At 47.0% G+C, this 21,546-nt stretch overlaps 1 protein-coding gene across 2 annotated transcripts in view; it reads left to right on the forward strand.

The window, feature by feature from the left end:
* LOC139395230 (E3 ubiquitin-protein ligase RNF19A-like) overlaps positions 1–21,546 on the forward strand; it is a 65,386-nt gene that overhangs the window by 19,020 nt on the left and 24,820 nt on the right. The gene's annotated exons all lie outside the window — the stretch shown is intronic.

Below are 21,546 nucleotides of genomic sequence, written 5' to 3' on the forward strand. Positions count from 1 at the left end.
ACAGGGCAGACTGTACTCCTCAGCTCAGACATACAGGGCAGACTGTGAACCTCAGCTCAGACACACAGGGCAGACTGTAAACCTCAGCTCAGACACACACAGGGCGGACTGTAAACCTCAGCTTAGACACACATGGCAGACTACTCCTCAGCTCAGACACACAGGGCAGACTGTAAACCTCAGCTCAGACACACAGGGCAGACTGTGAACCTCAGCTCAGACACACACAGGGCAGACTGTGAACCTCAGCTCAGACACACAGGGCAGACTGTGAACCTCAGCTCAGACACACAGGGCAGACTGTACTCCTCAGCTCAGACATACAGGGCAGACTGTGAACCTCAGCTCAGACACACAGGGCAGACTGTAAACCTCAGCTCAGACACACACAGGGCAGACTGTAAACCTCAGCTTAGACACACATGGCAGACTGTACTCCTCAGCTCAGACACACAGGGCAGACTGTAAACCTCAGCTCAGACACACAGGGCAGACTGTAAACCTCAGCTCAGACACACACAGGGCAGACTGTGAACCTCAGCTCAGACACACAGGGCAGACTGTGAACCTCAGCTCAGACACACACAGGGCAGACTGAACCTCAGCTCAGACACACACAGGGCAGACTGTGAACCTCAGCTCAGACACACACAGGGCAGACTGTGAACTTCAGCTCAGACACACACAGGGCAGACTGTGAACCTCAGCTCAGACACACACAGGGCAGACTGCGGGTAAGAACCTCAGCTCAGACACACACAGGGCAGACTGTGAACCTCAGCTCAGACACACACAGGGCAGATTGTGAACCTCAGCTCAGACACACACAGGGCAGACTGTGAACCTCAGCTCAGACACACACAGGGCAGACTGCGGGTAAGAACCTCAGCTCAGACACACACAGGGCAGACTGTGAACCTCAGCTCAGACACACACAGGGCAGACTGTAAACCTCAGCTCAGACATACAGGGCAGACTGTACTCCTCAGCTCAGACACACACAGGGCAGACTGTGAACCTCAGCTCAGACACACACAGGGCAGACTGTGAACCTCAGCTCAGACACACACAGGGCAGACTGTGAACCTCAGCTCAGACACACACAGGGCAGACTGTAAACCTCAGCTCAGACACACAGGGCAGACTGTAAACCTCAGCTCAGACACACACAGGGCAGACTGAACCTCAGCTCAGACACACACAGGGCAGACTGTGAACCTCAGCTCAGACACACAGGGCAGACTGTGAACCTCAGCTCAGACACACACAGGGCAGACTGAACCTCAGCTCAGACACACACAGGGCAGACTGAACCTCAGCTCAGACACACACAGGGCAGACTGTGAACCTCAGCTCAGACACACACAGGGCAGACTGCGGGTAAGAACCTCAGCTCAGACACACACAGGGCAGACTGTGAACCTCAGCTCAGACACACACAGGGCAGACTGTGAACCTCAGCTCAGACACACACAGGGCAGACTGTGAACCTCAGCTCAGACACACACAGGGCAGACTGCGGGTAAGAACCTCAGCTCAGACACACACAGGGCAGACTGTGAACCTCAGCTCAGACACACAGGGCAGACTGTGAACCTCAGCTCAGACACACAGGGCAGACTGTACTCCTCAGCTCAGACATACAGGGCAGACTGTGAACCTCAGCTCAGACACACAGGGCAGACTGTAAACCTCAGCTCAGACACACACAGGGCGGACTGTAAACCTCAGCTTAGACACACATGGCAGACTACTCCTCAGCTCAGACACACAGGGCAGACTGTAAACCTCAGCTCAGACACACAGGGCAGACTGTGAACCTCAGCTCAGACACACACAGGGCAGACTGTGAACCTCAGCTCAGACACACAGGGCAGACTGTGAACCTCAGCTCAGACACACAGGGCAGACTGTACTCCTCAGCTCAGACATACAGGGCAGACTGTGAACCTCAGCTCAGACACACAGGGCAGACTGTAAACCTCAGCTCAGACACACACAGGGCAGACTGTAAACCTCAGCTTAGACACACATGGCAGACTGTACTCCTCAGCTCAGACACACAGGGCAGACTGTAAACCTCAGCTCAGACACACAGGGCAGACTGTAAACCTCAGCTCAGACACACACAGGGCAGACTGTGAACCTCAGCTCAGACACACAGGGCAGACTGTGAACCTCAGCTCAGACACACACAGGGCAGACTGAACCTCAGCTCAGACACACACAGGGCAGACTGTGAACCTCAGCTCAGACACACACAGGGCAGACTGTGAACTTCAGCTCAGACACACACAGGGCAGACTGTGAACCTCAGCTCAGACACACACAGGGCAGACTGCGGGTAAGAACCTCAGCTCAGACACACACAGGGCAGACTGTGAACCTCAGCTCAGACACACACAGGGCAGATTGTGAACCTCAGCTCAGACACACACAGGGCAGACTGTGAACCTCAGCTCAGACACACACAGGGCAGACTGCGGGTAAGAACCTCAGCTCAGACACACACAGGGCAGACTGTGAACCTCAGCTCAGACACACACAGGGCAGACTGTAAACCTCAGCTCAGACATACAGGGCAGACTGTACTCCTCAGCTCAGACACACACAGGGCAGACTGTGAACCTCAGCTCAGACACACACAGGGCAGACTGTGAACCTCAGCTCAGACACACACAGGGCAGACTGTGAACCTCAGCTCAGACACACACAGGGCAGACTGTAAACCTCAGCTCAGACACACAGGGCAGACTGTAAACCTCAGCTCAGACACACACAGGGCAGACTGAACCTCAGCTCAGACACACACAGGGCAGACTGTGAACCTCAGCTCAGACACACAGGGCAGACTGTGAACCTCAGCTCAGACACACACAGGGCAGACTGAACCTCAGCTCAGACACACACAGGGCAGACTGAACCTCAGCTCAGACACACACAGGGCAGACTGTGAACCTCAGCTCAGACACACACAGGGCAGACTGCGGGTAAGAACCTCAGCTCAGACACACACAGGGCAGACTGTGAACCTCAGCTCAGACACACACAGGGCAGACTGTGAACCTCAGCTCAGACACACACAGGGCAGACTGTGAACCTCAGCTCAGACACACACAGGGCAGACTGCGGGTAAGAACCTCAGCTCAGACACACACAGGGCAGACTGTGAACCTCAGCTCAGACACACACAGGGCAGACTGTAAACCTCAGCTCAGACATACAGGGCAGACTGTACTCCTCAGCTCAGACACACACAGGGCAGACTGTGAACCTCAGCTCAGACACACACAGGGCAGACTGTGAACCTCAGCTCAGACACACACAGGGCAGACTGTGAACCTCAGCTCAGACACACACAGGGCAGACTGTGAACCTCAGCTCAGACACACACAGGGCAGACTGTGAACCTCAGCTCAGACACACACAGGGCAGACTGTGAACCCCAGCTCAGACACACACAGGGCAGACTGTGAACCCCAGCTCAGACACACAGGGCAGACTGTGTACCTCAGCTCAGACACACACAGGGCAGACTGCGGGTAAGAACCTCAGCTCAGACACACACAGGGCAGACTGCGGGTAAGAACCTCAGCTCAGACACACACAGGGCAGACTGCGGGTAAGAACCTCAGCTCAGACACACACAGGGCAGACTGTGAACCTCAGCTCAGACACACACAGGGCAGACTGCGGGTAAGAACCTCAGCTCAGACACACACAGGGCAGACTGCAGGTAAGAACCTCGGCTCAGACACACACAGGGCAGACTGCGGGTAAGAACCTCGGCTCAGACACACACAGGGCAGACTGCGGGTAGGAACCTCAGCTCAGACACACAGGGCAGACTGCAGGTAAGAACCTCAGCTCAGACACACACAGGGCAGACTGCGGGTAAGAACCTCAGCTCAGACACACACAGGGCAGACTGCGGGTAAGAACCTCGGCTCAGACACACACAGGGCAGACTGCGGGTAGGAAACTCAGCTCAGACACACACAGGGCAGACTGCGGGTAAGATCCTCAGCTCAGACACACAGGGCAGACTGCAGGTAAGAACCTCAGCTCAGACACACACAGGGCAGACTGCGGGTAAGAACCTCAGCTCAGACACACACAGGGCAGACTGCGGGTAGGAACCTCAGCTCAGACACACAGGGCAGACTGCAGGTAAGAACCTCATCTCAGACACACACAGGGCAGACTGCGGGTAAGAACCTCAGCTCAGACACACACAGGGCAGACTGCGGGTAAGAACCTCAGCTCAGACACACAGGGCAGACTGCGGGTCAGATCCTCAGCTCAGACACACTGGGCTGGTCCACAGACATTTCTGGATCAGATGAAATCATGTTGCCAATATTAGCACAGTTGGCAATGGACTTGAAATTATTTTGTGGTCTAAGCCCCAGTAGTAGATATGAGTATAAATTCAGCCTTCTGTACACTTCAGGTCATTAGACAGACCTACTAAAGATCTAGCTGCTGCGGGTGTTTCAGTAGGGCCCTGAGCTCTGTTTGTCCCTGGGTTTCAGTAGGCCCTGAGCTCTGTTTGTCCCTGGGTTTCAGTAGGCCCTGAGCTCTGTTTGTCCCTGTGGGGGTCCCAGTGTTTCAGTAGGGCCCTGAGCTCTGTTTGTCCCTGGGTTTCAGTAGGCCCTGAGCTCTGTTTGTCCCTGTGGGGGTCCCAGTGTTTCAGTAGGGCCCTGAGCTCTGTTTGTCCCTGGGTTTCAGTAGGCCCTGAGCTCTGTTTGTCCCTGTGGGGGTCCCAGTGTTTCAGTAGGGCCCTGAGCTCTGTTTGTCCCTGTGGGGGTCCCAGTGTTTCAGTAGGGCCCTGAGCTCTGTTTGTCCCTGGGTTTCAGTAGGCCCTGAGCTCTGTTTGTCCCTGTGGGGGTCCCAGTTTTTCAGTAGGGCCCTGAGCTCTGTTTGTCCCTGGGTTTCAGTAGGCCCTGAGCTCTGTTTGTCCCTGTGGGGGTCCCAGTGTTTCAGTAGGGCCCTGAGCTCTGTTTGTCCCTGGGTTTCAGTAGGCCCTGAGCTCTGTTTGTCCCTGTGGGGGTCCCAGTGTTTCAGTAGGGCCCTGAGCTCTGTTTGTCCCTGGGTTTCAGTAGGCCCTGAGCTCTGTTTGTCCCTGTGGGGGTCCCAGTGTTTCAGTAGGGCCCTGAGCTCTGTTTGTCCCTGTGGGGGTCCCAGTGTTTCAGTAGGGCCCTGAGCTCTCTGGAGAGGAGAGTGTGTCGGCCTGTAACCTTCAGCTGTGTGTCTGGTCCTCTACCTGCCTGCTGCCTGGCCTGCCTCAGTGGAACAATAGAGTAGGGCAGGGCTGGCCTGCCTCAGTGGAACAGTAGAGTAGGGTAGGGCTGGCCTGCCTCAGTGGAACAATAGAGTAGGGTAGGGCTGGCCTGCCTCAGTGGAACAATAGAGTAGGGTAGGGCTGGCCTGCCTCAGTGGAACAATAGAGTAGGGCAGGGCTGGCCTGCCTCAGTGGAACAGTAGAGTAGGGTAGGGCTGGCCTGCCTCAGTGGAACAATAGAGTAGGGTAGGGCTGGCCTGCCTCAGTGGAACAGTAGGGTAGGGCTGGCCTGCCTCAGTGGAACAGTAGGGTAGGGCTGGCCTGCCTCAGTGGAACAATAGAGTAGGGTAGGGCTGGCCTGCCTCAGTGGAACAGTAGGGTAGGGCTGGCCTGCCTCAGTGGAACAGTAGGGTAGGGCTGGCCTGCCTCAGTGGAACAGTAGGGTAGGGCTGGCCTGCCTCAGTGGAACAATAGAGTAGGGCAGGGCTGGCCTGCCTCAGTGGAACAGTAGAGTAGGGTAGGGCTGGCCTGCCTCAGTGGAACAGTAGAGTAGGGTAGGGCTGGCCTGCCTCAGTGGAACAGTAGAGTAGGGTAGGGCTGGCCTGCCTCAGTGGAACAGTAGAGTAGGGTAGGCCTGGCCTGCCTCAGTGGAACAATAGAGTAGGGCTGGCCTGCCTCAGTGGAACAATAGAGTAGGGTAGGCCTGGCCTGCCTCAGTGGAACAATAGAGTAGGGCTGGCCTGCCTCAGTGGAACAGTAGAGTAGGGTAGGGCTGGCCAGGCATGTGGCCCTGCAGTGTGCTGACGGCTGTGTTTAGCTTTAAACCCATTGTGTCTATAACCTACTAAACATAGCCAATATGCAGGGATAATGTATTGGGCCTATAGCCTACTGAGCATTGCCAATATGCAGGGATAATGTATTGGGCCTATAGCCTACTGAGCATAGCCAATATGAGGTGATAATGTATTGGGCCTACTGAGCATAGCCAATATGCAGTGATAATGTATTGGGTCTATAGCCTACTGAGCATAGCCAATATGCAGGGATAATGTATTGGGCCTATAGCCTACTGAGCATAGCCAATATGCAGGGATAATGTATTGGGCCTATAGCCTACTGAGCATAGCCAATATGAGGTGATAATGTATTGGGCCTACTGAACATAGCCAATATGAGGTGATAATGTATTGGGCCTACTGAGCTTAGCCAATATGCAGGGATAATGTATTGGGCCTATAGCCTACTGAGCATAGCCAATATGCAGGGATAATGTATTGGGCCTATAGCTTACTGAGCATAGCCAATATGCAGTGATAATGTATTGGGCCTATAGCCTACTGAGCATAGCCAATATGCAGTGATAATGTATTGGGCCTATAGCCTACTGAGCATAGCCAATATGCAGGGATAATGTATTGGGCCTATAACCTACCGAGCATAGCCAATATGCAGTGATAATGTATTGGGCATATAACCTACCGAGCATAGCCAATATGCAGTGATAATGTATTGGGTCTATAGCCTACTGAGCATAGCCAATATGCAGGGATAATGTATTGCGCCTGCTGAGCATAGCCAATATGCAGTGATAATGTATTGGGCCTGCTGAGCATAGCCAATGTGCAGGGATAATGTATTGGGCATATAACCTACCGAGCATAGCCAATATGCAGGGATAATCGAGACATAGATGAACGGAGTGAAGCACAGAGAGATCCTTGATGAAAACCTGCTCCAGAGCGCTCCGTTACCTCCGACATGGACGAAGGGTCACCTTCCAACAAGGAAAACGACCCTGAGCAGATGGCGGTCGATGCAGATACATTTTCTTGGTAGCTGAAGAAATGATTGGATTTCCTGACCCAAATATGACCATTTGATCATTTCTAAGGTTTGTCACGAACCGGCTTAAAGCCCGTAACAAAGGGAGACAACGTGGAGATAAGGAGTAACAAAATATATATTTATTAACTAAACCAACTAAGGAAAATATACAATGGTGTGTGTAATGAGTAATCAGTAGTGTAAGTGAGTGTTTTGCATGCATGAATGTGATAATGCAGGGTGTTGAAAGGTGCCAAAGCAAACAAACAAAAGGCCACCAAGAACCACAACACAATCTACAAAGGTGTCTGCATGGAGAGAGTCTCCTCCATGAATGTGGAAGAGGTCTATTTATCCTGGGAGACAACGTGCCCAGGTGTTTCCCACGAAGCTGACGACCCTCTCAACTCTGCCCACCGGCATCCTAATAAGGAAACAAGAACAAAGACAGAATACGGCAGACAGAGTGGGAGGGTCGTCACAGGTTATAAAACCCCGTATGAATACGGGTTAGTTTTGTTTTACTATAGTAATATATTACTTTCTGCAAGTTATTCACCTCTAAAAAAACAATTCAGTTACAGCGACAACACTAGATCCGCTAGCTAGCTTAAAAACTAGCTTGTCTAATGTTACATGGAAGCTTCCAGAACCAAAAGAAATGGAGAAATCATCAGATGGACAGTTAACAGCAAAAGATCGTTTTGGGTACTCTTCTTCAGAATGTAACTGGGGAGGAGGGGGGATACTGCTATGGGGGATGGAGATTTAATGTGTATGGATAACAATGGTCACAACTTGCACCCCTCCAGTCCCCAGCTCAGGCCGTTCGTTACCTTACGGTCCCAGTACTCTGGTCAAGCCCCAGGGGGAAAAGATGAGGCCAAGGAGGGAATGTCACTTCTTGAGATGAAAAACAATATTGTGATTCTTTTTGACAGCAACGATAGATGAAAGGGAACATGACTTGGAGGGAAATGGTTAGGGAGAATACGATGAAAATTTAGGCCATGAGAAAAAAAATCAATATCTGACTATCTTTGGAGAAGTGAAACCCCTCAAAAGTGGAAGTTATCTGGCAGGAAAATGAGAAGAGGACGAAACTCGAGCAAAAGGTGAACGAGGAGGAGAGATCCCAGCGCAGGTGGAACCTGAGGCTCCATGGAATTTCAGAGCAGGCTGGTGAGGACATCAAATGCAGCGTTGTTGACATCTGTGGAGCTGTCATTCCAGAGTTGTTGACATCTGTGGAGCTGTCATTCCAGAGTTGTTGACATCTGTGGAGCTGTCATTCCAGAGTTGTTGACATCTGTGGAGCTGTCATTCCAGAGTTGTTGACATCTGTGGAGCTGTCATTCCAGAGTTGTTGACATCTGTGGAGCTGTCATTCCAGAATCAAAAGCCAAACTTCAGGAAAATGTGAACATCGTTCATCGTTTGGGAAGACTCGAGGATCAAGACGAGACCGAGGGAAAACTATCATCCGGTTCACCAACAGATCTACACGTGATCTTCTCCTGGAGGCGAGCGAAGAACAGATCTACACGTGATCTTCTCTGGAGGCGAGCGAAGAACAGATCTACACGTGATCTTCTCTGGAGGCGAGCGAAGAAGAGATCTACACGTGATCTTCTCTGGAGGCGAGCGAAGAACAGATCTACACGTGATCTTCTCTGGAGGCGAGCGAAGAATTGTGAGTTTCTCATCAAGCAAACATTGAGGTTCACGGAGGATCTGACCTCAGCGGATAGAGAGAGAAACTGTGGCTGATGGTGGCTGTAGCCTGAACGGCAGGAAAAAGGCTTTTTTTATCGGTGCAAGTGATCATCGATGGGAAAGAAATGCGGACAAATCAGAACATTTGAGAGAGAGCCGAACTCGGACAGAACTGGAAAGCCAAAAAACTGCTCTAATTACCCGTTGAAAAGCAGCCTTTTATTATAAAAAATGTAGACCAACACTTGAATGAGAAAAGGCTGACCTGAGAACTGGCTAAACTAAACACTAACTATGGGTGACTAACTAACTGCTTATTGTAAGGTCTACACAATGCCTCCCCCTTGTGGGAGTAATAATTATTTTTTTGTGAACTTTTTATTTAACTTGGCAAGTCGGTTTAAGAACAAATTCTTATTTACAAAGATGGCCTCCCCCGGACGACGCTGGACCAATTGTACGCCGCCTATGGGACGCCCTGTGGGACGCCCAACCGTGGCCGCATGCTATGCAGCCCGGAGGAATGCTTCAGTAACTTTAGGACCAGTATTTGTTAGTTTTATTTTGTTAGGTTTTATTTTGTTGGTTTATTTTGTTGGAGGTTGTTAATAAGGGGGTGAAATCCTTTAGAGTTACACATCCTTAGGAAAGGCTGATATTAGCATAACAAGGTTGTTGGTTGAAGTTTGTCTTAATCTTTTTGTTTAATTAATCTCAGGGGTATTCGTCATTTACTCAAACGTAAGGCTATTTTCCTGTATTACAAACGGTTTAATGCAGACTTTTACTTTCTACAAGAGACTCATGCTTGTTCTTCCGATCTATCTTTTTGGAAAAATCAATGGGGTAACGGTATCTGGTTATCATATGGCAACAACCACTCTGCAGGTGTAGCAGTTTTAAGAGGTGTATTTAAAGGGAAGGTCATCAGTAGTAAGACTCCCCACTCTGCAGGTGTAGCAGTTTTAAGAGGTGCATTTAAAGGGAAGGTCATCAGTAGTAAGACTCCCCACTCTGCAGGTGTAGCAGTTTGAAGAGGTGCATTTAAAGGGGAGGTCATCAGTAGTAAGACTCCCCACTCTGCAGGTGTAGCAGTTTGAAGAGGTGCATTTAAAGGGGATTAAAGGGGAGGTCATCAGTAGTAAGACTCACCACTCTGCAGGTGTAGCAGTTTGAAGAGGTGCATTTAAAGGGGATTAAAGGGGAGGTCATCAGTAGTAAGACTCACCACTCTGCAGGTGTAGCAGTTTGAAGAGGTGCATTTAAAGGGGAGGTCATCAGTAGTAAGACTCCCCACTCTGCAGGTGTAGCAGTTTGAAGAGGTGCATTTAAAGGGGATTAAAGGGGAGGTCATCATTAGTAAGACTCACCACTCTGCAGGTGTAGCAGTTTTAAGAGGTGCATTTAAAGGGGAGGTCATCAGTAGTAAGACTCCCCACTCTGCAGGTGTAGCAGTTTGAAGAGGTGCATTTAAAGGGGATTAAAGGGGAGGTCATCAGTAGTAAGACTCCCCACTCTGCAGGTGTAGCAGTTTTAGGAGGTGCATTTAAAGGGGATTAAAGGGGAGGTCATCAGTAGTAAGACTCCCCACTCTGCAGGTATAGCAGTTTTAAAAGGTGCATTTAAAGGGAAGGTCATCAGTAGTTAGAATCACCACTCTGGATGTTGGTTAATTTTAACAGTGAAATGTTTTTATTAGGGAATATTTATGCATCCAACAACAAACAAAACAGCAGAATTTTATTTCAAGAAGAGATTAATAGAGTTAAAGGTGTATTTCATCAAAAATGATCTCAGGTGGAGATTTTAATTCTGTTTCTAATGTGCTGATTGACAGATATCCACCGCCTCCTAACAGATCCAGCATAGTTAATCCTGAGTTTTTATCATCTATTTCTTGGGATTAATCAATATTTGGAGATCTACATATCCTGATAAAAAGGACTTCACTTGGTGTAACAAGGACATGTCCAGACTGCCAGGAGTTGACTTCTAATTCATTAGATAACACTGTAGTCAAGGTATCCATTGAACCATCCAATTCTTACCGATCATAAAGTTATATTCTTGTCTTTAAATATGAATGGATCTGAAGTTCATAAACAGAGTTATTGGAAACTCAATAGTAGACTGTTGGAAGATGATCATTTCAAGATGGATGCCAAACATATTATACAAGACAATTGGAGGGAAGCCCAACTATTTAAGTCTTATGGAAAATATGGTGAATGAATGAAGTGTGAGATGAGACAAACACAGCCACGAAGAGAGGTAAAGAAATGGCTGAACTTTAAAAGATTGAGGGAAGATGAACTTGTTAAGGAAAACGTTCTCTAATCTCTATGGAGGACCTTGATGAAGAAGGAAAGGCTCAGTTATTCTCTTTACAACTAGAAATGGACCCAATGTATGAAGAGAGAGCAGAAGGAGATGGTTGGAGGAAGGTGGGGGATAAAACACAACCGTTACAATTTTAGAGAAGTTCAGAATTTCCATCTATTCATAAGCTTCATATAGATGACAAAGAAAATGAAAACCCCAAAGATATTTCAAAACTTGTTTCAGAATTCTATGGTAACCTTTATCCCAGTAATGCCTGTCCTACTAGTGACATATCTGCCTGTCCTGACTCTGTCAAAGACTATGCAAAATTCATAGACTTCCAAAAGTCTAGTGATTTAAGTGAAAAGAGAACAAATCTCCAGGGAATGATGGCATTATCAGTGAATTCTATAAATATTTTCAGAAGGATATTGTTGAATTTAATGTTTTTAAAGAGGCAGTTGATTTATGGGTCCTGCCTGTTTCAATGACAACAAGGCCTCATTTCTGTAATACCCAAACCAAACAAAGATCCTGTGATGTCAGACAATTGGAGACCAAATCACGTTACTGAACAGTGATGGAAAGCTGCTTGTATCCGTCTTTGCAGAAAGACTTAAAAAAAAGAAAAGGTCTTGACCAAATCATTGATGAAACCCAGTCTGGTTTTATGAAGGGCAGACACATATGTCATAATATTAGACTAGTATTGGACTTGATAGACGACAATGAGAACATTGTGGAAGATGGCTTTGTTTTATTTGTGGACTTTTAAAAGGCTTTTGATACAGTTAAACATTATATTTTTTAGACTCTTTCGAGTTTTGTTTTGGTCAATATAATTAAGACACTTTACAATTATAGTAACAGCTCTGTTAAATTATCCCACGGAACTTCAGAGATTCAACATTGGATGCGGAATTAAACAAAGGTGTCCAATTTCTCCTTATTTTTATTGGTCACAAGTTACGGCACTTCATATCAATAAGGACAGTTTTAGGGGTGTTATGACACTTCATATCAATAAGGACAGTTTTAGGGATGTTATGACACTTCATATCAATGAGGATAGTTTTAGGGGTGTTATGACACTTCATATCAATAAGGATAGTTTTAGGGGTGTTATGACACTTCATATCAATGAGGATCAATAAGGATAGTTTTAGGGGTGTTATGACACTTCATATCAATAAGGACAGTTTTAGGGATGTTATGACACTTCATATCAATAAGGATAGTTTTAGGGGTGTTCTGACACTTCATATCAATAAGGATAGTTTTAGGGGTGTTATGACACTTCATATCAATAAGGATAGTTTTAGGAGTGTTATGCCACTTCATATCAATAAGGATAGTTTTAGGGGTGTTATGACACTTCATATCAATAAGGATAGTTTTAGGGGTGTTATGACACTTCATATCAATAAGGACTGTTTTATGAGTGTTATGACACCTCATATCAATAAGGATAGTTTTAGGGATGTTATGACACTTCATATCAATAAGGACTGTTTTAGGAGTGTTATGACACCTCATATCAATAAGGATAGTTTTAGGGATGTTATGACACTTCATATCAATAAGGACTGTTTTAGGGGTGTTATGACACTTCATATCAATAAGGATAGTTTTAGGGATGTTATGACACTTCATATCAATAAGGACTGTTTTAGGAGTGTTATGACACCTCATATCAATAAGGACTGTTTTAGGGGTGTTATGACACTTCATATCAATAAGGATAGTTTTAGGGGTATTCAGATACCAGATAAAGAGAGAACATGTTCATAATTGGCTGACGCCATTTTTTTGTTGAAAGGACAGTTTTAGGGGTGTTATGACACTTCATATCAATAAGGACAGTTTTAGGGATGTTATGACACTTCATATCAACAAGGATAGTTTTAGGGGTGTTATGACACTTCATATCAATAAGGACAGTTTTAGGGATGTTATGACACTTCATATCAATGAGGACAGTTTTAGGGGTGTTATGACACTTCATATCAATGAGGACAGTTTTAGGGATGTTATGACACTTCATATCAATGAGGATAGTTTTAGGGGTGTTATGACACTTCATATCAATAAGGATAGTTTTAGGGGTGTTATGACACTGCATATCAATGAGGATCAATAAGGATAGTTTTAGGGGTGTTATGACACCTTATATCGATAAGGATAGTTTTAGGGATGTTATGACACTTCATATCAATAAGGATAGTTTTAGGGGTGTTATGACACTTCATATCAATAAGGATAGTTTTAGGGGTGTTATGACACTTCATATCAATAAGGATAGTTTTAGGAGTGTTATGCCACTTCATATCAATAAGGATAGTTTTAGGGGTGTTATGACACTTCATATCAATAAGGATAGTTTTAGGGGTGTTATGACACTTCATATCAATAAGGATAGTTTTAGGGGTGTTATGACACTTCATATCAATAAGGATAGTTTTAGGGGTGTTATGACACTTCATATCAATAAGGACTGTTTTATGAGTGTTATGACACCTCATATCAATAAGGATAGTTTTAGGGATGTTATGACACTTCATATCAATAAGGACTGTTTTAGGAGTGTTATGACACCTCATATCAATAAGGATAGTTTTAGGGATGTTATGACACTTCATATCAATAAGGACTGTTTTAGGGGTGTTATGACACTTCATATCAATAAGGATAGTTTTAGGGATGTTATGACACTTCATATCAATAAGGACTGTTTTAGGAGTGTTATGACACCTCATATCAATAAGGACTGTTTTAGGGGTGTTATGACACTTCATATCAATAAGGATAGTTTTAGGGGTATTCAGATACCAGATAAAGAGAGAACATGTTCATAATTGGCTGACGCCATTTTTTTGTTGAAAGATCATAATGAAGTCAGGAAAGCTATTGAGTGTATTAATGTCTTCTCACATGTATCGGGTTTCTCTCTGAATATTAGGAAATGTGAATTATTTGTGTTGATGAGATGGCGCCCCGCGGCTCAGGCTGCTTGGTGTCTGGCACGACAACTTGCTGCCTCTGACTCGCTGAACATTTCTCAAGTATTGGACAACGTTTCCTGTAATGTCGACTACCAACAACAGCTCTGTAGTGAGACTGTTCTGTATTACTGTCCTGTTACACCGTGCAGTTGAACCCGCTGCTGGTCAGAGGGGATTTGGGAACGTCAGTCAGTCCAGAGTCCAGCCTGTGGAGAGGGACTGAGAGGAGAACACACACATGTTGGAGTAGCCAGCTCTGGGAGGGAGGGGGCCAATGGTTCCAGCTGGGCTGGGTGGGGCTGTGAGTCAAGAGTAGAGGGACTGACTGAGAGGAGAACATACACATGTTGGAGCAGACCGCTCTGGGAGGGAGGGGGCCAATGGTTCCAGCTGGGCTGGGTGGGGCTGTGAGTCAAGAGTAGAGGGCTGGAGCAGGAGAGCGACTGACTCCACTATGGGCCAAACCCCCACACTCAACCCTCCGTGTCTCCCTATGGACCAAACCCCCACACTCAACCCTCCGTGTCTCCCTATGGACCAAACCCCCCACACTCAACCCTCCGTGTCTCCCTATGGACCAAACCCCCCACTCTCAACCCTCCGTGTCTCCCTATGGACCAAACCCACACACTCAATCCTCCCTGTCTCCCTATGGACCAAACCCCCCACACTCAACCCTCCCTGTCTCCATATGGACCAAACCCCCACACTCAACCCTCCCTGTCTCCATATGGACCAAACCCCCACACTCAACCCTCCCTGTCTCCCTATGGACCAAACCCCCCACACTCAACCCTCCCTGTCTCCCTATGGACCAAACCCCCCACACTCAACCCTCCCTGTCTCCCTATGGACCAAACCCCCCACACTCAACCCTCCCTATGGACCAAACCCCCCCACACTCAACCCTCCCTATGGACCAAACCCCCCACACTCAACCCTCCCTGTCTCACACAAGCTTCATAATGTTATTAACATGAGACATTAACATCCAGTTCTGTCAGGCCTTTTTAAACACACATTTCCCCCCCTAAACCTGCTGACTGAGTAAGAATGGACTTTGGCTGGAGCTGTGGCTGCTGTCTCTCTGCCATTGACCTGCTGGAGAGACGAGGCCTCACTCAGTGGTATGAGAGGGCAGATGGTCCTTCCATTAGCCTACTGTCTCTAAATCCATCACATTGACATTTACATTTTGACATTTTGTTGTTGTTGTCATTTAGCAGATGCTCTTATCCAGAGCGGCGTACAGAAGCAATTAGGGTGAAGTGCCTTGCTCAAGGGCACATCAATATATATTTTTTCACCTAGTCTGCTCGTGGATTTGAACCAGCAACCTTTTGGTTACTGGCCCAACGCTCTTATCCGCTAAGCTACCTACCGCCCTATATTATTACATCATCAGCGTGATGCTGCAGGCAGTCTCCTCTGTCTCTATAGCCGTTGGTCTCTGTAGTTCCTCCAGTCTCTTTCCTCTGTCTTTATAGCCGTTGGTCTCTATAGTTCCCCAGTCTCTCTCCTCTGTCTCAATAGTTCCCCCAGTCTCTCTCCTCTGTCTCTATAGTTCCTCCAGTCTCTCTCCTCTGTCTCTATAGTTCCCCCAGTCTCTCTCCTCTGTCTCTGTAGTTCCCCCAGTCTCTCTCCTCTGTCTCTATAGTTCCTCCAGTCTCTCTCCTCTGTCTCTCTAGTTCCTCCAGTCTCTCTCCTCTGTCTCTATAGTTCCTCCAGTCTCTCTCCTCTGTCTCTATAGTTCCTCCAGTTTCTCTCCTCTGTCTCTATAGTTCCTCCAGTCTCTCTCCTCTGTCTCTATAGGTCCTCCAGTCTCTCTCCTCTGTCTCTATAGGTCCCCCAGTCTCTCTCCTCTGTCTCTATAGTTCCTCCAGTCTCTCTCCTCTGTCTCTCTAGTTCCTCCAGTCTCTCTCCTCTGTCTCTCTAGTTCCTCCAGTCTCTCTCCTCTGTCTCTATAGTTCCCCCATTCTCTCTCCTCTGTCTTTATAGCCGTTGGTCTCTATAGTTCCTCCAGTCTCTCTCCTCTCTCTTTATAGACGTTGGTCTGGCGCTTGGTCGTACGCCGTTCAGTCCTCCTTGCTTGGCTGTTTTCAGACTGCTGCTGTTAAGTTGTTGGCAGCCACATTTCCTTTGGAACTTTCCCTTCCCTCAGCAGAGCAGTTAGAGCTACTCAGACATTCATCTGGCTCTTAGTGTTGAATCCTACTGCTGTTTGTTACAGTCCACACAGTCAGTCTGGCTCTTAGTGTTGAATCCTACTGCTGTTTGTTACAGTCCACACAGTCAGTCTGGCTCTTAGTGTTGAATCCTACTGCTGTTTGTTACAGTCCACACAGTCAGTCTGGCTCTTAGTGTTGAATCCTCCTGCTGTTTGTTACAGTCCACACAGTCAGTCTGGCTCTTAGTGTTGAATCCTCCTGCTGTTTGTTACAGTCCACACAGTCAGTCTGGCTCTTAGTGTTGAATCCTACTGCTTTTTTTACAGTCCACACAGTCAGTCTGGCTCTTAGTGTTGAATCCTACTGCTGTTTGTTACAGTCCACACAGTCAGTCTGGCTCTTAGTGTTGAATCCTACTGCTGTTTGTTACAGTCCACACAGTCAGTCTGGCTCTTAGTGTTGAATCCTCCTGCTGTTTGTTACAGTCCACACAGTCAGTCTGGCTCTTAGTGTTGAATCCTACTGTGTTTTTACAGTCCACACAGTCAGTCTGGCTCTTAGTGTTGAATCCTACTGCTGTTTGTTACAGTCCACACAGTCAGTCTGGCTCTTAGTGTTGAATCCTACTGCTGTTTGTTACAGTCCACACAGTCAGTCTGGCTCTTAGTGTTGAATCCTACTGCTGTTTGTTACAGTCCACACAGTCAGTCTGGCTCTTAGTGTTGAATCCTACTGCTGTTTGTTACAGTCCACGCAGTCAGTCTGGCTCTTAGTGTTGAATCCTACTGCTGTTTGTTACAGTCCACACAGTCAGTCTGGCTCTTAGTGTTGAATCCTACTGCTGTTTGTTACAGTCCACACAGTCAGTCTGGCTCTTAGTGTTGAATCCTCCTGCTGTTTGTTACAGTCCACACAGTCAGTCTGGCTCTTAGTGTTGAATCCTCCTGCTGTTTGTTACAGTCCACACAGTCAGTCTGGCTCTTAGTGTTGAATCCTACTGCTGTTTGTTACAGTCCACACAGTCAGTCTGGCTCTTAGTGTTGAATCCTACTGCTGTTTGTTACAGTCCACACAGTCAGTCTGGCTCTTAGTGTTGAATCCTACTGCTGTTTGTTACAGTCCACGCAGTCAGTCTGGCTCTTAGTGTTGAATCCTACTGCTGTTTGTTACAGTCCACGCAGTCAGTCTGGCTCTTAGTGTTGAATCCTCCTGCTATTTGTTACAGTCCACACAGTCAGTCTGGCTCTTAGTGTTGAATCCTCCTGCTGTTTGTTACAGTCCACACAGTCAGTCTGGCTCTTAGTGTTGAATCCTACTGCTGTTTGTTACAGTCCACACAGTCAGTCTGGCTCTTAGTGTTGAATCCTACTGCTGTTTGTTACAGTCCACACAGTCAGTCTGGCTCTTAGTGTTGAATCCTACTGCTGTTTGTTACAGTCCACACAGTCAGTCTGGCTCTTAGTGTTGAATCCTCCTGCTGTTTGTTACAGTCCACACAGTCAGTCTGGCTCTTAGTGTTGAATCCTACTGCTGTTTGTTACAGTCCACACAGTCAGTCTGGCTCTTAGTGTTGAATCCTCCTGTTGTTTGTTACAGTCCACACAGTCAGTCTGGCTCTTAGTGTTGAATCCTACTGCTGTTTGTTACAGTCCACACAGTCAGTCTGGCTCTTAGTGTTGAATCCTACTGCTGTTTGTTACAGTCCACACAGTCAGTCTGGCTCTTAGTGTTGAATCCTACTGCTGTTTGTTACAGTCCACACAGTCAGTCTGGCTCTTAGTGTTGAATCCTACTGCTGTTTGTTACAGTCCACACAGTCAGTCTGGCTCTTAGTGTTGAATCCTCCTGCTGTTTGTTACAGTCCACACAGTCAGTCTGGCTCTTAGTGTTGAATCCTACTGCTGTTTGTTACAGTCCACACAGTCAGTCTGGCTCTTAGTGTTGAATCCTACTGCTGTTTGTTACAGTCCACACAGTCAGTCTGGCTCTTAGTGTTGAATCCTACTGCTGTTTGTTACAGTCCACACAGTCAGTCTGGCTCTTAGTGTTGAATCCTACTGCTGTTTGTTACAGTCCACACAGTCAGTCTGGCTCTTAGTGTTGAATCCTACTGCTGTTTGTTACAGTCCACACAGTCAGTCTGGCTCTTAGTGTTGAATCCTACTGCTGTTTGTTACAGTCCACACAGTCAGTCTGGCTCTTAGTGTTGAATCCTACTGCTGTTTGTTACAGTCCACACAGTCAGTCTGGCTCTTAGTGTTGAATCCTACTGCTGTTTGTTACAGTCCACACAGTCAGTCTGGCTCTTAGTGTTGAATCCTACTGCTGTTTGTTACAGTCCACACAGTCAGTCTGGCTCTTAGTGTTGAATCCTACTGCTGTTTGTTACAGTCCACACAGTCAGTCTGGCTCTTAGTGTTGAATCCTACTGCTGTTTGTTACAGTCCACACAGTCAGTCTGGCTCTTAGTGTTGAATCCTACTGCTGTTTGTTACAGTCCACACAGTCAGTCTGGCTCTTAGTGTTGAATCCTACTGCTGTTTGTTACAGTCCACACAGTCAGTCTGGCTCTTAGTGTTGAATCCTCCTGCTGTTTGTTACAGTCCACACAGTCAGTCTGGCTCTTAGTGTTGAATCCTACTGCTGTTTGTTACAGTCCACACAGTCAGTCTGGCTCTTAGTGTTGAATCCTACTGCTGTTTGTTACAGTCCACACAGTCAGTCTGGCTCTTAGTGTTGAATCCTACTGCTGTTTGTTACAGTCCACACAGTCAGTCTGGCTCTTAGTGTTGAATCCTACTGCTGTTTGTTACAGTCCACACAGTCAGTCTGGCTCTTAGTGTTGAATCCTCCTGCTGTTTGTTACAGTCCACACAGTCAGTCTGGCTCTTAGTGTTGAATCCTACTGCTGTTTGTTACAGTCCACACAGTCAGTCTGGCTCTTAGTGTTGAATCCTCCTGCTGTTTGTTACAGTCCACACAGTCAGTCTGGCTCTTAGTGTTGAATCCTACTGCTGTTTGTTACAGTCCACACAGTCAGTCTGGCTCTTAGTGTTGAATCCTACTGCTGTTTGTTACAGTCCACACAGTCAGTCTGGCTCTTAGTGTTGAATCCTACTGCTGTTTGTTACAGTCCACACAGTCAGTCTGGCTCTTAGTGTTGAATCCTACTGCTGTTTGTTACAGTCCACACAGTCAGTCTGGCTCTTAGTGTTGAATCCTACTGCTGTTTGTTACAGTCCACACAGTCAGTCTGGCTCTTAGTGTTGAATCCTACTGCTGTTTGTTACAGTCCACACAGTCAGTCTGGCTCTTAGTGTTGAATCCTACTGCTGTTTGTTACAGTCCACACAGTCAGTCTGGCTCTTAGTGTTGAATCCTACTGCTGTTTGTTACAGTCCACACAGTCAGTCTGGCTCTTAGTGTTGAATCCTACTGCTGTTTGTTACAGTCCACACAGTCAGTCTGGCTCTTAGTGTTGAATCCTCCTGCTGTTTGTTACAGTCCACACAGTCAGTCTGGCTCTTAGTGTTGAATCCTCCTGCTGTTTGTTACAGTCCACACAGTCAGTCTGGCTCTTAGTGTTGAATCCTCCTGTTGTTTGTTACAGTCCACACAGTCAGTCTGGCTCTTAGTGTTGAATCCTACTGCTGTTTGTTACAGTCCACACAGTCAGTCTGGCTCTTAGTGTTGAATCCTCCTGTTGTTTGTTACAGTCCACACAGTCAGTCTGGCTCTTAGTGTTGAATCCTCCTGCTGTTTGTTACAGTCCACACAGTCAGTCTGGCTCTTAGTGTTGAATCCTACTGCTGTTTGTTACAGTCCACACAGTCAGTCTGGCTCTTAGTGTTGAATCCTACTGCTGTTTGTTACAGTCCACACAGTCAGTCTGGCTCTTAGTGTTGAATCCTCCTGCTGTTTGTTACAGTCCACACAGTCAGTCTGGCTCTTAGTGTTGAATCCTACTGCTGTTTGTTACAGTCCACACAGTCAGTCTGGCTCTTAGTGTTGAATCCTACTGCTGTTTGTTACAGTCCACACAGTCAGTCTGGCTCTTAGTGTTGAATCCTACTGCTGTTTGTTACAGTCCACACAGTCAGTCTGGCTCTTAGTGTTGAATCCTACTGCTGTTTGTTACAGTCCACACAGTCAGTCTGGCTCTTAGTGTTGAATCCTACTGCTGTTTGTTACAGTCCACACAGTCAGTCTGGCTCTTAGTGTTGAATCCTCCTGCTGTTTGTTACAGTCCACACAGTCAGTCTGGCTCTTAGTGTTGAATCCTACTGCTGTTTGTTACAGTCCACACAGTCAGTCTGGCTCTTAGTGTTGAATCCTACTGCTGTTTGTTACAGTCCACACAGTCAGTCTGGCTCTTAGTGTTGAATCCACCTGCTGTTTGTTACAGTCCACACAGTCAGTCTGGCTCTTAGTGTTGAATCCTACTGCTGTTTGTTACAGTCCACGCAGTCAGTCTGGCTCTTAGTGTTGAATCCTACTGCTGTTTGTTACAGTCCACACAGTCAGTCTGGCTCTTAGTGTTGAATCCTACTGCTGTTTGTTACAGTCCACACAGTCAGTCTGGCTCTTAGTGTTGAATCCTACTGCTGTTTGTTACAGTCCACACAGTCAGTCTGGCTCTTAGTGTTGAATCCTCCTGCTGTTTGTTACAGTCCACACAGTCAGTCTGGCTCTTAGTGTTGAATCCTACTGCTGTTTGTTACAGTCCACGCAGTCAGTCTGGCTCTTAGTGTTGAATCCTCCTGCTGTTTGTTACAGTCCACACAGTCAGTCTGGCTCTTAGTGTTGAATCCTACTGCTGTTTGTTACAGTCCACACAGTCAGTCTGGCTCTTAGTGTTGAATCCTACTGCTGTTTGTTACAGTCCACACAGTCAGTCTGGCTCTTAGTGTTGAATCCTACTGCTGTTTGTTACAGTCCACACAGTCTGTCTGGCTCTTAGTGTTGAATCCTACTGCTGTTTGTTACAGTCCACACAGTCAGTCTGGCTCTTAGTGTTGAATCCTACTGCTGTTTGTTACAGTCCACACAGTCAGTCTGGCTCTTAGTGTTGAATCCTACTGCTGTTTGTTACAGTCCACACAGTCAGTCTGGCTCTTAGTGTTGAATCCTACTGCTGTTTGTTACAGTCCACACAGTCAGTCTGGCTCTTAGTGTTGAATCCTACTGCTGTTTGTTACAGTCCACACAGTCAGTCTGGCTCTTAGTG

The sequence above is a fragment of the Oncorhynchus clarkii genome, unplaced genomic scaffold, assembly GCF_045791955.1.
Source record: "Oncorhynchus clarkii lewisi isolate Uvic-CL-2024 unplaced genomic scaffold, UVic_Ocla_1.0 unplaced_contig_13799_pilon_pilon, whole genome shotgun sequence".
Taxonomy (NCBI): domain Eukaryota; kingdom Metazoa; phylum Chordata; class Actinopteri; order Salmoniformes; family Salmonidae; genus Oncorhynchus; species Oncorhynchus clarkii.